The sequence below is a fragment of the Antechinus flavipes genome, chromosome 4 (assembly GCF_016432865.1).
Source record: "Antechinus flavipes isolate AdamAnt ecotype Samford, QLD, Australia chromosome 4, AdamAnt_v2, whole genome shotgun sequence".
Classification (NCBI taxonomy): domain Eukaryota; kingdom Metazoa; phylum Chordata; class Mammalia; order Dasyuromorphia; family Dasyuridae; genus Antechinus; species Antechinus flavipes.
The window spans coordinates 364683478-364699638 of NC_067401.1; positions in this window are offsets into that span (position 1 = coordinate 364683478).

Genomic DNA, 16161 nt, shown 5'->3' on the forward strand with positions numbered 1-16161 from the left:
GTCCAGGACTTGCTTTTCCAATGAATGAGGGCCCAGGAGGGCAGCTCCAACAATAGTTAGCTCTCTCCAAAACCCCAGTGTCCCAGAGATCCAGACAAAATGGACTCTTGGATCGATATTAAGGAAACTGGAAAGTCTGAGTTTAAAGGTTTTGTTTTTCTTTTTAAATTTCATTTGATGATGGGATGAAAGAAACACAGCCTTCTCTCACTTTTCCATTGCTTTCTGTTTGGTAAAGTTTTTGACCTTTCCAAGGATGGTCACAGATTAGACCTTGCACTATCTTTAGAGAGTGTAGGAGAGAGTTTTTTTTTAATATTTTATTTTATTTTATAATAACTTTATATTGACAGAACCCATGCCAGGGTAATTTTTTACAACATTATCCCTTGCACTCGCTTCTGTTCCGATTTTTCCCCTCCCTCCCTCCACCCTCTCCCCTAGATGGCAAGCAGTCCTATACATGTTAGATATGTTGCAGTATATAGGAGAGAGTTTTGGGAGGTAAATGGTAAGCACTTAAAAACCTCCTACACATTTATTATTATGATTAAGAAGCCATCTTGTCATCAAAATGTCTATTTCTTATGTAGTAACATCAATATAGAAGGTTCATACTAAGCTAGAAATTTTCCAGACAAACAGGGTAGGGAGTGATCCATAGATATTTCTATGTTTTAATAATTCAGAGCATATGATGCCCTAAATTCGTTCAGAATTCCTTAATGAGAAGATTTTTCTTTGTTTAACTCTTTGAAGTTAGATGTACATCAAAAGTTGTCAGCGGACAGGATGGCTATGTACTGGAGGCTAGACTAGAATACTACCTACTGGAAAGAATTAGGAACTGTACTTTCTTGCTGATTAACAGTTATTATTTTTCATCCCCTTTACAGACTTAAAAAATTCAAATCAAGCTTGTTAGGCTACTACTGAGGCACTTCAAGTGTCACCTGGGATTCCTACCAATTGCATACGGATTGATTAATTATTAAATGTACTGGGCAATGTTTAAAGAGATGGCTCTTAAAGTCAGGAAGCCCTGCTACATACTGGCAGAATGACCCTGGAAAAACTACTAAAATTTCTTAGAGTGCCAAACAACTGTTTTAGACTTTTACTTTTAAATCACAGGTACTATGCATATATACCTAGAAGGTGTTCCTTACTGGTAGCTCCCTGTGCAAATAGTGGTCCAGTTAAAAATCAAAAAAACACTACTGGGCCCTGTGTCGGAAGCCAGAATAACCTCCCCCCCCAAAAAAAAGCACTTCTTGCCTTCAAATACTTACATTATACCTATATTGACATATAAACTCATGACCAAACATCCTATCCAACTCCAGATTGGCTGGGGGAGAAGAGAGTAGTGGGGAGATACATTTCTAATAGAGGAATATATTTTGCTTAATAATTCATGTTTTGGAACTGAAAGTAAAATTTGATTTAAAAACAACATAATATGGGGGTAGCTTGTTGGTACAGTGGATAGAGCACCAGCCCTAAAGTCAGGAGAACCTGACCTCAGATTCAAATCTGACCTCAGACACTTAACACTTTCTGGCTGTGTGACCCTGAGCAAGTCATTTAACCCCAATTGCCTCCGCAAAAACAAGCAAAAACAACATAATACACCTTAGGTGGTAGAACTCGTAGAGAACTATTTACTGGAGTAAATCCTATTTACTGAGTTCAAATCCTATCTCAGACATTAGCCAATGTTTGCTTCAGTTTCCTCATCTGTAAAATGGGGAGAGCATTATCTCTCAGGGTTCTTATGAGAATCAAGTGATAGTTTTTGCTTTGCCAATCTTAAAGCATGATATAAATGCTAATTATTGTTATTACACAACTATATATATGTTATATACAAAATAAACACCAGCAAACTTTGGAGAGGGAGACCCTAGTAGCTGGGGGCATGACAGAAAACCTCATGTATGAAATAAACTACAGATTCTAAGGAGTAAAGGTCTGGAGGGTATGCATCCCAGGCACAAGAGGGGCAGAGGTTAGCCTGTGAAAAAGGTATATAGTGGGGTGATGAAGTGTTGTGTGTAAAGAACAGCAAGATGTTTCATTTTGCTACTTTGGAGAGTAGCATATGAGAAGGCTGGAACTAGGCAGTAATTGGCTTTAAATGTCAAAGGAGTCCTGTCTTAATCTTCAGGAAATATGAAATTATTGAGTAGGGGACACTTGCTTTAAAAATATCACTTTAATATCTCTGTGGAGGATATAGAATAGTGAGGATAGACTTGAGTCAGGGAGACCAATTAAAGATTTATTCCAGACAAGAGGTGATAAAGACCTATATTAGTATAGATGACTGAAAGAATGGTGAAATCCTGGCCAGAAAGAAAATTTCAGAAAGTGGGATGGGTCTGATTAGATATGTTGAATAGAGATGATCTTTGAATTAATAAGAACTGATGAGATCATAGACAGAACAAGAAACACCCAGGACAAGCCTTGAGGGTATACGCATAGGAGGCAAAAGATATGTGAAGATTCAGCAAAATAAACCAAAAAGAGACAGGTAGGAAGAGACCCAAGAGAGAGCAGTTGTCATGAAAACATCAAAAGAAGAAAGTATTCAGGAGGAAAGAGTAGGAGACAATGTGAAATGCTATAGAGAAATAAAGGATGGGAATTGAGGCAGGGCCATTGAATCCAATCATTTTGAGAAATCACTGGTCATTTTAAAAGAAACAGGTTCAATTGAATAATTAAGTTGAAAGCCAGATTGTAAGGAGTTAAGTTACAGGGGTGGGAAATCTTTTTTTCTGCCATCTGGATAATTATAACATCATTCACAGGCCATACAAAATTATCAACTAAAAACTCAAGCAGTGGGAGATTGTTGAACCTAGCTCTCAGCTCATCATTGCCTGTGGTTGCATTGGCAGGGCCAGAACAAATTATTTCAAGGACCTTATATGGCCTTATCTGGCCTTTTGGACAGACATTCCCTACTCCTGGATAAAAGATAAAGGAGAGGAGAGGGAGTGAAAGCAGTGGGAAGAGAGATTTAAAATGGAAAATGCTTAAAGAGATGGTAGGATCAAGTCAGAGGGATTTTTTTAATAAAGAAAGAGCTGGGTGTATTTGTAGGCAGCTAGAAGGGAATCTAGATAAATAGACTAACGAGAAGATATCAAAAGGCCACCCCTTTATCACAGCAGAGTGAAACCGGTGACTTTAGCTTTCCTTGACTTAAATCCATAGTCACCCAACTGGCCAGTTCCTCCTTCCCTCTTTCCTTCCCTTCCTCCCTCTTTCCTTTCTTCTCTTTTTCTGGTAAGCCTTTTGTTCAAGTGGACTTTTGGTTTCTGTCCCATCCCAGACAGAGATCTCTGGAGACTCATTTTTACTGTATCCAGTCAGAAAGCCAAGTGATGATGTCAATTCCCCAAGATTATATTCCCCCTATAAAAGATTTGCTCATAATGTAGATTCTTGCTATTTCTTTTTAGGATGCTAAGTCTTTTAGGGTTAACCTGCCAGTCAATAGTGTACTCTTTGTTATAGCTAACTCTTTTTTAGGGTACTAAACTCCTTTTTGGGGTTAGCCTGCCAGTCAATGGTGTAATCCCTTTTCTCCATCCCCTCTAACCCTTTTTGTGATTAGTCTGCTAAATTTCTCTGAATTTAGCCCACCAATTAATGACACACTCCTTATTATACCTAAATTCATGAATACACTCCCACCTCATGTTGTCTTTCCCTTAATGGCTTCTTTCTCCTTGTTACTACTACTCCCTTGTCAATTGCTGAACCCCCTTTTTCTTTCTAAAAACTGATATGTATTTAGTCTGCTCTTAACAACATAACAAATTTTCCCCTTGGTCTGCAGGGTGTCTAAACCTACAAATTCTTTTGAGCTGACACAAGACACCGGTCTATAACCCCCATATACTTTTTGGGGATCACTCTGTACTCAGTCATTTTAGTGGCCAGGTATGGGAAGAGTCGGATTATCCAGCATCCTCAACATTTTGGTGTCCCTGTATGGGGACAGAACTGTCCCTGTAACCGGAATAGAACGATTCCTTAAAACCCCCATCACTCTGGCTCTCCAAGATGGATGCTAGACCCACTTAGTCAAGGATTGGGCCATGATGGCCCAGAGTGAGTGTAAATAGCAACTGTTACTGTTTTGGGCAGAAATCCTGAGGCTCTTCGCCAGAGTGATTTTATTTTTGTTTTGAAGACATTCTTTGCCTCATTTCTTACTTACTCTTCATTACTGAAGGGGCATTGCCTCAGGCTAACTGAGACCCAGAAAAGGCCTTAACTTAAAAAGGCCCCGAATCCAGGGCCAGCTCCAGTTGTCTTGATCTATATCTTGCCCCTGGACCCAGATGGCTCCAGAGAAGGTGAGATTAGTTCACAGCCCTCCCTCACATCCAATTCACTTGCAAGTCCTAGCATTGCTTTTTTAATGCCATGGTCCTTTCTCTTCAAGAATGAAAAACAATTGTGCCATCCTGGACGAGTCACTTAGCCATATTTACCTTACTTTCCTTATCTGCAAACTGGGCTGGAGAGGAAAATGGCAAACCATTCTAGTTGTTTACCAAGAAAATTCCACTCGGGCTCACAATTGAAAATGGCAGCGCCACAACAAGGTGAAGAGATGAATAGGCAAGCAGAAAAGTCAGTCATTTTATGGGAATAGGAAGGTAGGTAAGACTACTCCAGGATTCACTTTTGTTTGGGGCTATCACTTTTCCTCCAGCTGCTTCCCTGGCCCTCTCTTCTGTGAGCAGTTTCCTTTCTGACTCTGCCCTGTGACGAAGGTGCAATAACTACTATCTGACAATCCAAACCAGTATATTGACAACTGTTAGTGCTTCATTTTAATGTTTTAGAGAAACTCTAGTGAGGGTGTTTGGGCTCGGGAGTGTTGGACCCCAAGATACAGCAAATGTATTTTTTCTGTTGTGGGAAGTTGTTAAAAAAAAAAAAAAAGCCATAATTTTTCTTTCTTCTTCAAATATGAGCCTAAAAGCCAGCAGAACTGGAAACACAACAAACAAGCTCTCCTTCCTCCAGAATTTTTACTAATTATCTACCAATGTATTCGAACATAACTTAGTCAAACATTGGTATATACAATTTATCAATTTTTTTGAAAAGAAAATTTCTATAAGATGAAATTATAGCTTATTGTGGGACAGCAAGTTTTACACATTCACAAATAGACCCCTTTCCCTTCCTTTTCCCCTCCCTTTCTCCAGAGTTCCCCCTTCAGTTTTTAAAAAAATAAAAACAAAACCCCCAAACTATCAACTTTCTGGACATAGAAAAGAAAGGGGCGGAGGAAGAAGAAAGTCCTTTTATATTCAGTCTTTGAACCATCTTTTACAAATGAACTACATAGTTTAGAGCTAAATAGAGATACATAAAAAATTTATTGAAATGGTCAGAAGAAGATTGCAATTTTATTGTAACTTTATTAGTCTTTTTTTAAAACAAGGTTTGGTTTTTTTTCTCTTTTGAAAGCATAAGAAACATGACCAGTCACACAACAATCATATCTAAAGTGGGACATACAGCCTTTTGGCTGTTAAGTCATTTGAGATCATGGAAACATGGCTGATTTGAATTCTTTTTCGTCCCCTCCCCCCAGTAATATAAGTAAATAAAAAATCCAAACAGATTTTCCTTTCTGAAGTATTTTTAAGGGGGGAAAAAAAAGCAGGGTCTTAGACATGTAGATTCTGATATTTTTTTTCATTGTTGTAAAGTTTTTGTGGTCAGTTTTATTAATCTTTAAATGTTATTTCTACTGATAAAATTATATCTGTTTCTGATGCTGAACCATTTGATGGTCCAAAGGTGACAAAACTTTCTTTTCTGAATCATCAATAGGTATGGTAGTAAAACCCTGAGAAACAGTCATTAGGCCATTCACTGATGTTGCTTTCCAAGAAGTTAGCTGTGGACATTGATCTGGCATTCTCTAGGCTTTTAGGTTTAGGGTTCTTAAGGGAAAGGGGGAAACAGGAAGAAAATGGTCAAGAAGATGATAGTGGTTTGACCTGCTTAATGCATGTTTCATCCTGTCTCTTGGAAAGGATGTCTTGGTGTTTCAACTAGGCTGGCTTGTATTGTCTGCAGTACCATTGCTTAGGACTTAGGGTTTTTTTTTTTTTTTAACCTTTCTTTGTAAATGCTATATTTAGTACAGCGACACATAGTAAGCATTTAATAAATTCTTGTTGACTGACTGATTCTCAATCTCTTGTGGCAGCCTCCTCATTTTCTGCATCTTCAGCTCTTTCCATCCTCCTGCTTCTCATTTTTACAAATCACTGCTCCAGTTTTATAGAGTGAAATATTACTGTAATGGTTCACATTGATTTTTCTTCCTTTGATTTTTGTCTCATGTTACTTTTTTCCTGACCTTCTCTACAATAAACATTCTCTCTTGACCCTAAAGTATCACCAGCAATTGATTTGAAGTAGACAGAAAGAGAGATATTTCTCTTGGGAAATGGAAAGTCTAGAAACATTTGCTTCTTCGGTCCCTGGAAAGAGGAAACTAGTGAGTGTAATAGGACTAAACATGCCCTCGGGGCACATGTCCTCTGGCTTCTTTCTGAAAAGCATAGGATTGTAGGCTCCTAAGTGATCCCAGACTGAGGAGATAGCAGTGCTGTGTCTCAGAGGACTGAGCCAGGAGGACCGTTATCCAATAAGCTTAAAAGAAGAAACAACTTTCACTGTCATTCCAGGATCACAAGATTTTGAGCTTAAAGCATCTGATTCAACCTATTTGTGTTATAGATAAGGAAAGCAAACTACATAGAAGTAAAATGATTTGTTCAAGGTCAGACAAATCTTAGTGGCAAGAACTAGAATTTGTTCTCAAGTCCATTATTTGTACTCACATATCACTATGTCCAATGTTTTTTCATTATACATACCATGCTTGGTCTTTGCTTTCCTTCCAGGAGCCTGACATGGGCATACCCTACCAATTTTAAGTCCATTTTTCAGATCATTCTATCTTCATTAAATGACCTTCTATCTCTATTCTGTTTCATTTTGGCATTCAGCAAGCCATTGTCTTACTAACTTACTTTCTAACCATTGTCTGGCAAACTCAATTGTCAGAAAACTAATTATTATTAGTTTTTTATTATTAATGAATTCCACTGTATTATAGTTTATTCTCCATTTTTTTTTCCTTCTGAATCAGGGCTCCCCCTTGTGAATAAAGGGAAAAATACATCCTTTTATGCTCTCCAAATAAAGAAATCTCAGGCTTGATCTTGAAATGTTTTACTTCCATTAAATGCAGTAACATGGTTCAGAGAAATGTTGGGGAGGAGGTGGTGAAAGATAATGAGCATTTAAATAGCAAAAAGTCAAGAACACAGTTAAGTTTGGGGGAGGAGGTAAAGAGAGTTTTTAGGGACAAGAAATTTTACTAAATTGTTTTTGGGGCAGGAATTTCAGCTTTAAGTTGGTTGATAATGATAAGGAAATTATGCCAAGAAAGGGGTAAAGTGTAGTGAGTTATCAGTGACAAGATGTTGAACGTAGGTCTTTGACTAAAGAGCCAGTGGCAAACCAGCATTCCTATTTTATTGTTTGGCCATGTCCAAGTCTTTGTGATCCCATTTGGGATTTTCTCAGCAAAGAGCCCAGAATAATTTGCCATTTCCTTCCCCAGTTCATTTTGTAGATGAGGAAACTGCAGCAAATAGGATTAAATGACTTGCCCAGCTATCTGAAGTCAGATTTGAACTCAGGAATGAGTCTTCTTGGCTTTAGGCCTAACATTCTATCCATTGTACCACCTAGCAGCTCTCCTATCTTAGAGTGATTTTGTATTTTATCTTATAGCTTCAGTTACTTAAAGCACTTTATAATATAGCTGTAACCCTAGCCTTCTTTCCTGGGCTTTTCTCACATTATTAATTCAGGAACATTTTAAACAGAACATATCTTTTCATTTCATTGTGTAATAAGGATGATCTGATCAATGAAAATCTAAGCCTTGAAGAATGAATAGATATTCTCTACCTGGTTTAAGTTCTTAGACTAGAAATCTTTCACCTTTTTGTGTTATGTTATGCATCCTTTGACAATCCAGTAAAGTTCATATGCTCCTACTCAGAATAAGGTTTTATTGCCTATAATTGTTTGTTTAAATTTTTTTAAAATTTGTTTAAGTAGACCTGAATTGCTTGCTTTGTTATAAAATCTTTGTGGATAGTAGTAGATTCAAGGAATATTCTCCATCATGATGGAGATAAATGCCAACTTTTCTCAAAGCTCCAGAGAAAATTATTTCTAAGATTAATTCCTAAGGACTCCATGAAGGGAACAGAGCATTTCCAGGGATGGGGACTAGGAGATTCTTTTTAGCCATATATATTCTCTAAATGTGTCCCTCACTAAGAGGGTACATTAAGTTTAAACCAACTATCCTCAGGAACCTGATGTATGCAAGGGAAGAATGTGTGCCAGATTTGGAGAAATTTTATGCCAACTGTTCTTGTCATATCTTCTTATGGATTAATTATCTGCTGCTTGTGCTAATTTTGACCTCTCAGTGCCAAGAAAACAGAGGTTCCCTATCAGTCAGCATCACAACGTCCATATATGGAACCACTGGTTTCAGCAAATGGAGAGATTTTGAAGGCTCCCTTAGATAAGTTCCCTTACCTTGGCACTATACTTTCCAGGGATGCACATATAGATGATGAGTTTTTAATATACTTTGGGAGGGTCTGAAGGAAAGTAACCAAGATAGCATTCCAATGCCATTTCAGGAAATGGAACTGCTTTCATTTGAATTGTCTCAGGAAAATTCTGAAGATCACCCAGCAAGATAAGGTACCAGTTCCCGAGGTCCTCTCTTGAGTTGAATTTTCAAGTATTCAAACTCTGCTACAGAGAGCACAACTCTGATGGGCTGGCCATTTTATTTGAATGCCAAATGTATGACAGCATAAAAGACTAATTTATGGGGAAATTACACAAGACAAGCTCTCACATGATGATCAGAAGAAATAATACAAGGCTCTCTCAAGACGTCTCTGAAGAACTTTGAAATCAATTGTGAGACATGAGAGACATTAACCCAGGACTGCCCAGCATGATGTGCCCACATCAAAGAAAGTGCTGTGCTCTCTGAGCAAAACAGCATTGCAGTAGCTCAAGAGAAACATAAGATATACAAACTCCAAATGTTCAAATAGACTGTTTGTACCTGACCTGTGATAGAGCCTTCAAGCTCGTATTGGCTGATCAGCTACAGTAACCTTGATCTTGACATAGGGATATAATTTTGGTCCTCTTCAAACATGAAGGAAAACAACCATCTTCTTAATAAATTCCTTTTCTAAAAATTAATGGATTTCAACTGATTGATAATAAGATATTCTTGGGGGCTCAGTAGTAATAGTACTAGAATCCCTAATCCCTCAGAGTTATCTCTACAACTCTGAGGGGATAATAGTAATCATTATCTTCTGGGGACTTAAACTTCCAGTTGGTAGAGCAGACCCAAAGAGCTCTGGATTGATGTAGGGAACTGAAACTCTCTACTAGGGCAGGTCAGCTTTTGCTCTTCAACTTATACAGCTTTAAGAGGATTATCTAGAGGCACTGAGAGGTTAGAGAATTTGCCCAATGTCATATAGTCAGTGTGTGAGATTTGAATCCAAGTGTTTCTGACTCAGTGACTCTATCCACTATACCATGCTGCTGCTTCTGTGACAAACTTACAGAACAAAAAGTTTGATACATTAAAATAAGGATTCCTACATTTCTATGTCACACACCCCTTTCCAGTCTAGTTAAGTCTGTTGCTCTCATTACAGATTAGTGTTTTAAAAGGCACAGAATACATAGGATTACCAAGGAAGCCCATTATATTGAAACAGTTATGAAAATGTGTTAAGCAATGAAATGTTCAAGGGAATTTCAGTAGACTCCCAAGACTATGGAAAGTAACATCAAGAGAACTATGGAGACTGACTATAGATCAAAGGATGGTATTTTTTTTTGCTTGTTTTTTTCTTTCTTATGGTTTTTTTCCTTTTGATCTTATTTTTCTTGGACGATGTGTATGATGAATATGGAATATGGATTATGATGAATATGGAAATATATTTAGAAGAATTACACATGTTTAACCTATATGGGATTGCTTGCTCTCTTGGGGGAGAAAGGGAGAGGAAAGGAGAAAAATCTGGAACACAAGATTTTGAAAAGGTAAAAGTTGAAAACTATTTCTGCATGCATTTGGAAAAATAAAACACTGTTTAAAAATCTGTTAACAAATTCATGGAAATCAGGTTAAAAAAAAAAAAAAAACCTGTTATAGAACATGAGAATCTCCTATGTTATCACTAATTGATCCATAAACGACTGACACAACTTTCTGGGCTAACATCTTAGCCTTCTTATGAAAATGCCTTTCTCCAGTCCCATTCCCCTCATCCTCTGAGTAATTTTTATTTCAAAAGCAGCCCACTCCTTTGGCCCTTCTTTATGTAAGATGTAGACAACCAGACTATATTTTATTAAAATCATTATTTCTGTTCTAATCCTATTGCTGGCTCAACCCACTTCCTGAGATTGATAAGTCAATTTACTTTCCCTACCAAGAAAGACTTCAGTCCTTTACAGATTTACAAGACCACATAAAATAATATGCGTAGGATTCCTACCATAGTAAAACTCCTTCACAAAGAAATGTCCCATTGTTGTCAAAGGAGTTGCTTAGAATGTTAACTGTAAACATCACTCAGCTGAAGCCCTTGAAGACAAATGGCAATGGGGAATGGAATGAACATGTTTCTTAGAACTGGAGGTACTAGAGGATGCTGATTCATTGGGAGAAGTCCAGATTTCCCAGGAGACTATGTTGTCTGATACATGGGGAGAGAATATGAGAAGGGCTCTGGGAAAAACAGAGATGCTGGTACTTGAGATCTCAGTAAAGGGATGTTTGAGAAATTAGTGACAGTATAGAGTATTTCAGGAGTCCTGATATCTTCTTGAAGCCCCAGGACCAAAGAAAGATGACTGCTGAGAGTAAAAAGCTGCATCTATGTATCATTCTACCAGGAGAAATAATGCTTTAATATGCCAAGCTTGTATAAAATTTAACCCTGTCAGATGGTTCAACATCAGAAACTGATATGATTTTTATCAATGGAAATGACATTTAAGAAGAAGCATTCACATCTACTTTGCCATTGTATTCTAAGGACCATGGGATTTTTCCATCTAATTCTCAATTGAAATCTTCCTTATATATTTTCTCCCTCATCAGAATGTGAGGTTATCAGGAGAAGTCTGTATATGTATCTCCAGCACTTAACACAGTTATTTGCACATAGTAAGCACTTAATAAAATTCTTTTATTCATTCATTCATTTTTAGCTCCTGACAGATTCTGCCATTAAGCCACTGCTATTCTGTTTCCTTTGCCAATAGGATGTCCCAAATCTTTTGGCTTTTCCAAGTTTGCAAGGTCTTTTCCTGATCATTGTGGGAGGTGGGGGGAAGGAGGGAAGGAGATTTCTCTTCCTCCCCTACCAATGCCCTCTCAGGAGGTTGGCTGAAGCTTCTCTACTACTAAGATGGCTTGTTGCTGGAAGACTAGATTCAGAAACAGCTTGCTATTTTTAACCTAAACCCACAGAACACGATGGACTCTTCATTCAATCTTAACATACTTCCTGTGTGCTTATTTTATTACGTTCAGTAGCTAAAAACACTCTTCCCACCTTGATTCCTGTTGATTCAATGGAAAGGTCTGCATCTTGTTCACACTTAGTTTATACCTCTGATTGACTGACTTCTGTATTGATTAGTGTGGGGACCCCCATCCTTACAATTTGCTTTCCCAAAGAGCCTCCTTTATAATAAATATGATCAAAGCCTCCTTTCTTTGACCAAGTTCCTGTCTTTCTTTGCCTCCTCCCACCCTCCTTTTTATTTTGAGAAACTTTCACTTGAAGACATATGCCTAGTCTAGGAAGGAGCAGAATTTTATGATTCTCTTTACTTGCTTTTGGAAAGAATAGAGACATTTATATTAGGTACAAGCTGTATGTTTACACACAAATGCATGTTTTAACAGCTTTCTGTAGAAATTAACAGTGTCTTTATTTATTCTTAGGGAATTATCCAGTATCTTAACTGAGGAGTCTTTCTTCCCCCTCCACCTTCTGCTGCTTTGTTATGCTGAGGTAGCTGTTTTTGGATTTTAGTGAACAAAGAAAGAGCCTGCTTTCTGACCAAAATCACCTCAGTGTAGAATTGGTAAAGTGAATAGATTATTCTGCAAAAATACCACATTGCAACCTCAGGAGATAGCACCTCCCACAGAGATGTTGCTATGGAAATTGGGTGGGTGGGTGGGAAAAGTAGATATGTCATCACATGGGCATTATACAGAGTTCCCCAAGTTTCAAATGTTTTTTGACCTTGAAGAAACTTTCCATGGAAAAGCCATGTGGAGGCTCAGAAAATGGGGAAGTGTAATAGCTATACACAAGTCCTTCTAGGGATGTAGTTGTTCCAAGTCTGCTGCTGCTGGCAGGTCCAGCAGGGATCTTGGAATGGATACATTAGCCACTTGTGAAAGCAGAAAAGAAAGCAAGCAAAACTCAAGAGCAGAAGTTGATTGGGAAAGCAAAGTCCAGATCGCAGCTATTTCTCCTTGAAATATGGCTGTAGAAGTTATCGCTTGACCATTTTTCTTTTTGCTTTAATCCTGTGGATCTGAAAGGGGGGACGGGGAGAGAATGGAGGTAACCCTTCCCTCCCCCCAACATTCCCCCCTATCTGTGCAATTGTATTGTAGCCCCTTGTGTACTTTGTTTTAATGTTTTGATTTTATGCCATTTGATAATGCTGTTAAAGCACACCACTATTAAATATGATTTCTGTCCAAATTTAAGTACATTATTTGGGATTGAGAGAGATGAAGTTTATCCCAGGAGAAGTGATTTTCTCCAGATCAGGATGGGGTGGGGTAGAACCATTTAGGAAGACAATTTATAAACTGTTTATAAACGGGAGAAACTTCACCAGGAAACAGGCTTGTGAACAGGGAGTTGCGGTTGTGTCCAAGTGATGCCTCTGGCAAATAAAACCTTGTCTGGCATGAACTTCCCGTAAACCCACACAGGGTCCCCAAATAACTACACTAAATGCTTTCAAAACAATTTCCCTTATTTTTCTGATGGGCCTTCACCTTACTTAGGTAGCCATCAGACATAATGCCATCTTAGGACAGATTTCCCTGCCAAGAAGCAAAACATTGGGTGGCTAGAGCTGACTCCTTGCCTTCAAGCACATGTCTTCCATGGAGTAATATGGTGTTTAGGAGACTACGCTGGTTAAGATTTTCCCAATAGGAGTATGAAGTTATAATTGGTGGGAAAGCAATTCTATTTTTATTTTAAACCTCATAGTTCATGTAACTCACAGTTCCAGTGTAGGGCTAGGTCCTTGGCTCCAGGTCCTGGTTGGTCCAGAAAATCCTTCTCAGTGCCTCAAAAACTTGCTAGGACTTCTGACAAGGGCAGTTTCTGCTTCAGGAGGAGGAACTCCTGTGCTGCTCTGCAAGTTCTACCATCTCTAGGGAAACTCCTGTCGGGGTGAAGGGACTTTGGGCACTTAGGTGCATTTCTAGACCCAAGTCCTCCAGCTATTGGCAGCCCTTTGGTGGGTCTCTTTCCAAGGGTGGATCGCAGATTCTCTGTAACTAGCTATGAATCATGGGATCATAGATCTAGAGCTGGAAGGGACCTTAAGGACCATCATAGCCAAATGCTTTCATTTTCCAGAAAAGGAAACTCAAGAGTGGTTAAGTGACTTGCTTACCTATAACTCATATCACTAAATAATGCCAGAGGTGAGCCTGGGCTACACGAAGCTGATCCTTATGAACAGGTCCAGGAATGCTGAAGGAAATGTATACATCCCATCCAAAGACCATAGGGCAACACGAGCAATGCTTGGATTTTATAGAGAGAGGGGGTCCTCAGGGTGAGAGCAAAGACTTCATACCTTAAATTTGTTAACAAGCAGTTAACCTTTCCCAAGCTCCTCCAAAGCATACTTTCTAACATTAGTTATCTGTACAGTGGTATTCAATGAGGGATCTAAGTAATAATTGCTGCTTAAAATGGATTTGGATCACTTACAATGACTGCATCAAGTGGCTTAATTGTATAGTGTCATGGCTTATGGTTGAGATTGGTCTGGTCCTTTAAACAAAGCAGGGTGCTGAGTCATTCACTCAGACAATGGATTAATTGCCAGCAGCTGGGGGCAGTGCCAGTTCAAAAAAAAAAAAAAGCTGGACTCTGACTCCACTCATTGTAGCTGTAATTATATAACTTCAGGTGTCATCTATATATCTATATCCTTAGAAATCCTCATGCCTACACTTAACTATTTTAGTTGTACCACTCTCCTCCCTACCCCTCCACCCCCAAGAAGCATAATCTCAGATAGAGGGGGTTATGGATGACTTCAGACATGGGCTAAAGGCTAGAGGGTCTCATCAACGGATAAATCAATAAATATTTATTAAGCACCTACTATGTGCCACGTCATGAGAAAGATTTCTGGGACCTCTCGTTCAGCAAAATCAGAGAACTTTGAGTCTAAGATAAATCTGAACAATTACACGGATTTTGTCAAAAGCTTACTTGTTCTTCAGGCCCTGAAAAAAATATTCACAGCATCCTGCACTTACTTTACTGACCCGTTTCTATATTGTCATCCCCATCCCTGCTCTCTGATTCCATTCTACATTTTGCTTCCTAGATAGGACTTTCCAGCTGATTGCTTTCATCTGCTGAGTGGTCCAGCAGAAGGGCCAAGTGATGTCCCTCACAGATAGAATTTATCTCAGAAATAAATTCATGATAAAATTGTTCTTTCCCTGAGGCTGTATTGATGAATATGTAGATTTGGGGCAATAAATTCTGATTAATAGCCTCATGCTTTGGGTTTTTTTTTCAGTGTGTGTGTGTGTGTGTGTGTGTGTGTGTGTGTGTGTGTACAACATGGGTGACATAGATATAATATATAGATCAATATATAGATCTAATAAAAAAATAGGTCATTAAGGAAATTAGCTAAAGACTGGACTGACACTGAATTACAGGACCTTAGGAATTGAATGGAAGCCAGTCCAATGTATACCTGAAGATCTCTCCATAATATACCACTGGAGGTAGATGATTTCAAATAAAAGGGAACTCACTACTACCTGAGCCAGCTCGTTGAACTTTTGGAAAGTTTTGATTGTTAGAAAATATTTCCTTATTTAGAGAAAATCTATTTCTCTGATCCCTTCCTCTCCCTATCTATTGTTTCTAGCTCTGCCTTCAGAGGCCAAATGGAATAATTATGATCTTCCAAATGGCAGATCTTCAGATACTTGAAAAAGAACTTGGCATTCCTGCTAAATCTTTTCTTCTCCAGGGCAAATATCCCCATTACTTCCATCAATATTCATATGACAAATTTTTTTTAAATAATAGCTTTTATTTTCGAAATATACGCAAAAATAGTTTTCAACTTTCACTCTTTTTTTTAATTTAATTTAATTTTTTTTAAATTTTTATTTAATAATTACTTTATATTGACACTCGTTTCTGTTCCAATTTTTTTCCCTCCCTCCCTCCACCCCCTCCCCTAGATGGCAAGCAGTCCTTTATATGTTGGATATGTTGCAGTATATCCTAGATACAATATATTCAACTTTCACTCTTGCAAAACCTTGTGTTCCAAATTTTTCTCTCTTCCTTCTCCTTATTCCCTCCCCTAGACAGCAAGTAATCCAATATATGTTATACTACGTACATATTTCCACATTTATCATGCTGTGCAAGAAAAATCAGATCAAATAGGAAAAAAATGAGAAAGAAAACAAAAAGTAAGCAAACACCTCCCAAAATGGTGAAAATACTATGTTATGATCCACATTCAATTCCCATAGTCCTCTTTCTGGATGCAATATGACATTCTGATTCCTCCTCTCTGGGAGTGATAAGAATTCCAGTTTATCAACATTTTACCTAAAATGTTAAGCCCAGGATTGAACATATTCCAATAGATATGGCTTTACAGGATAGTGGGATCATTATTTTCCTTGATTTA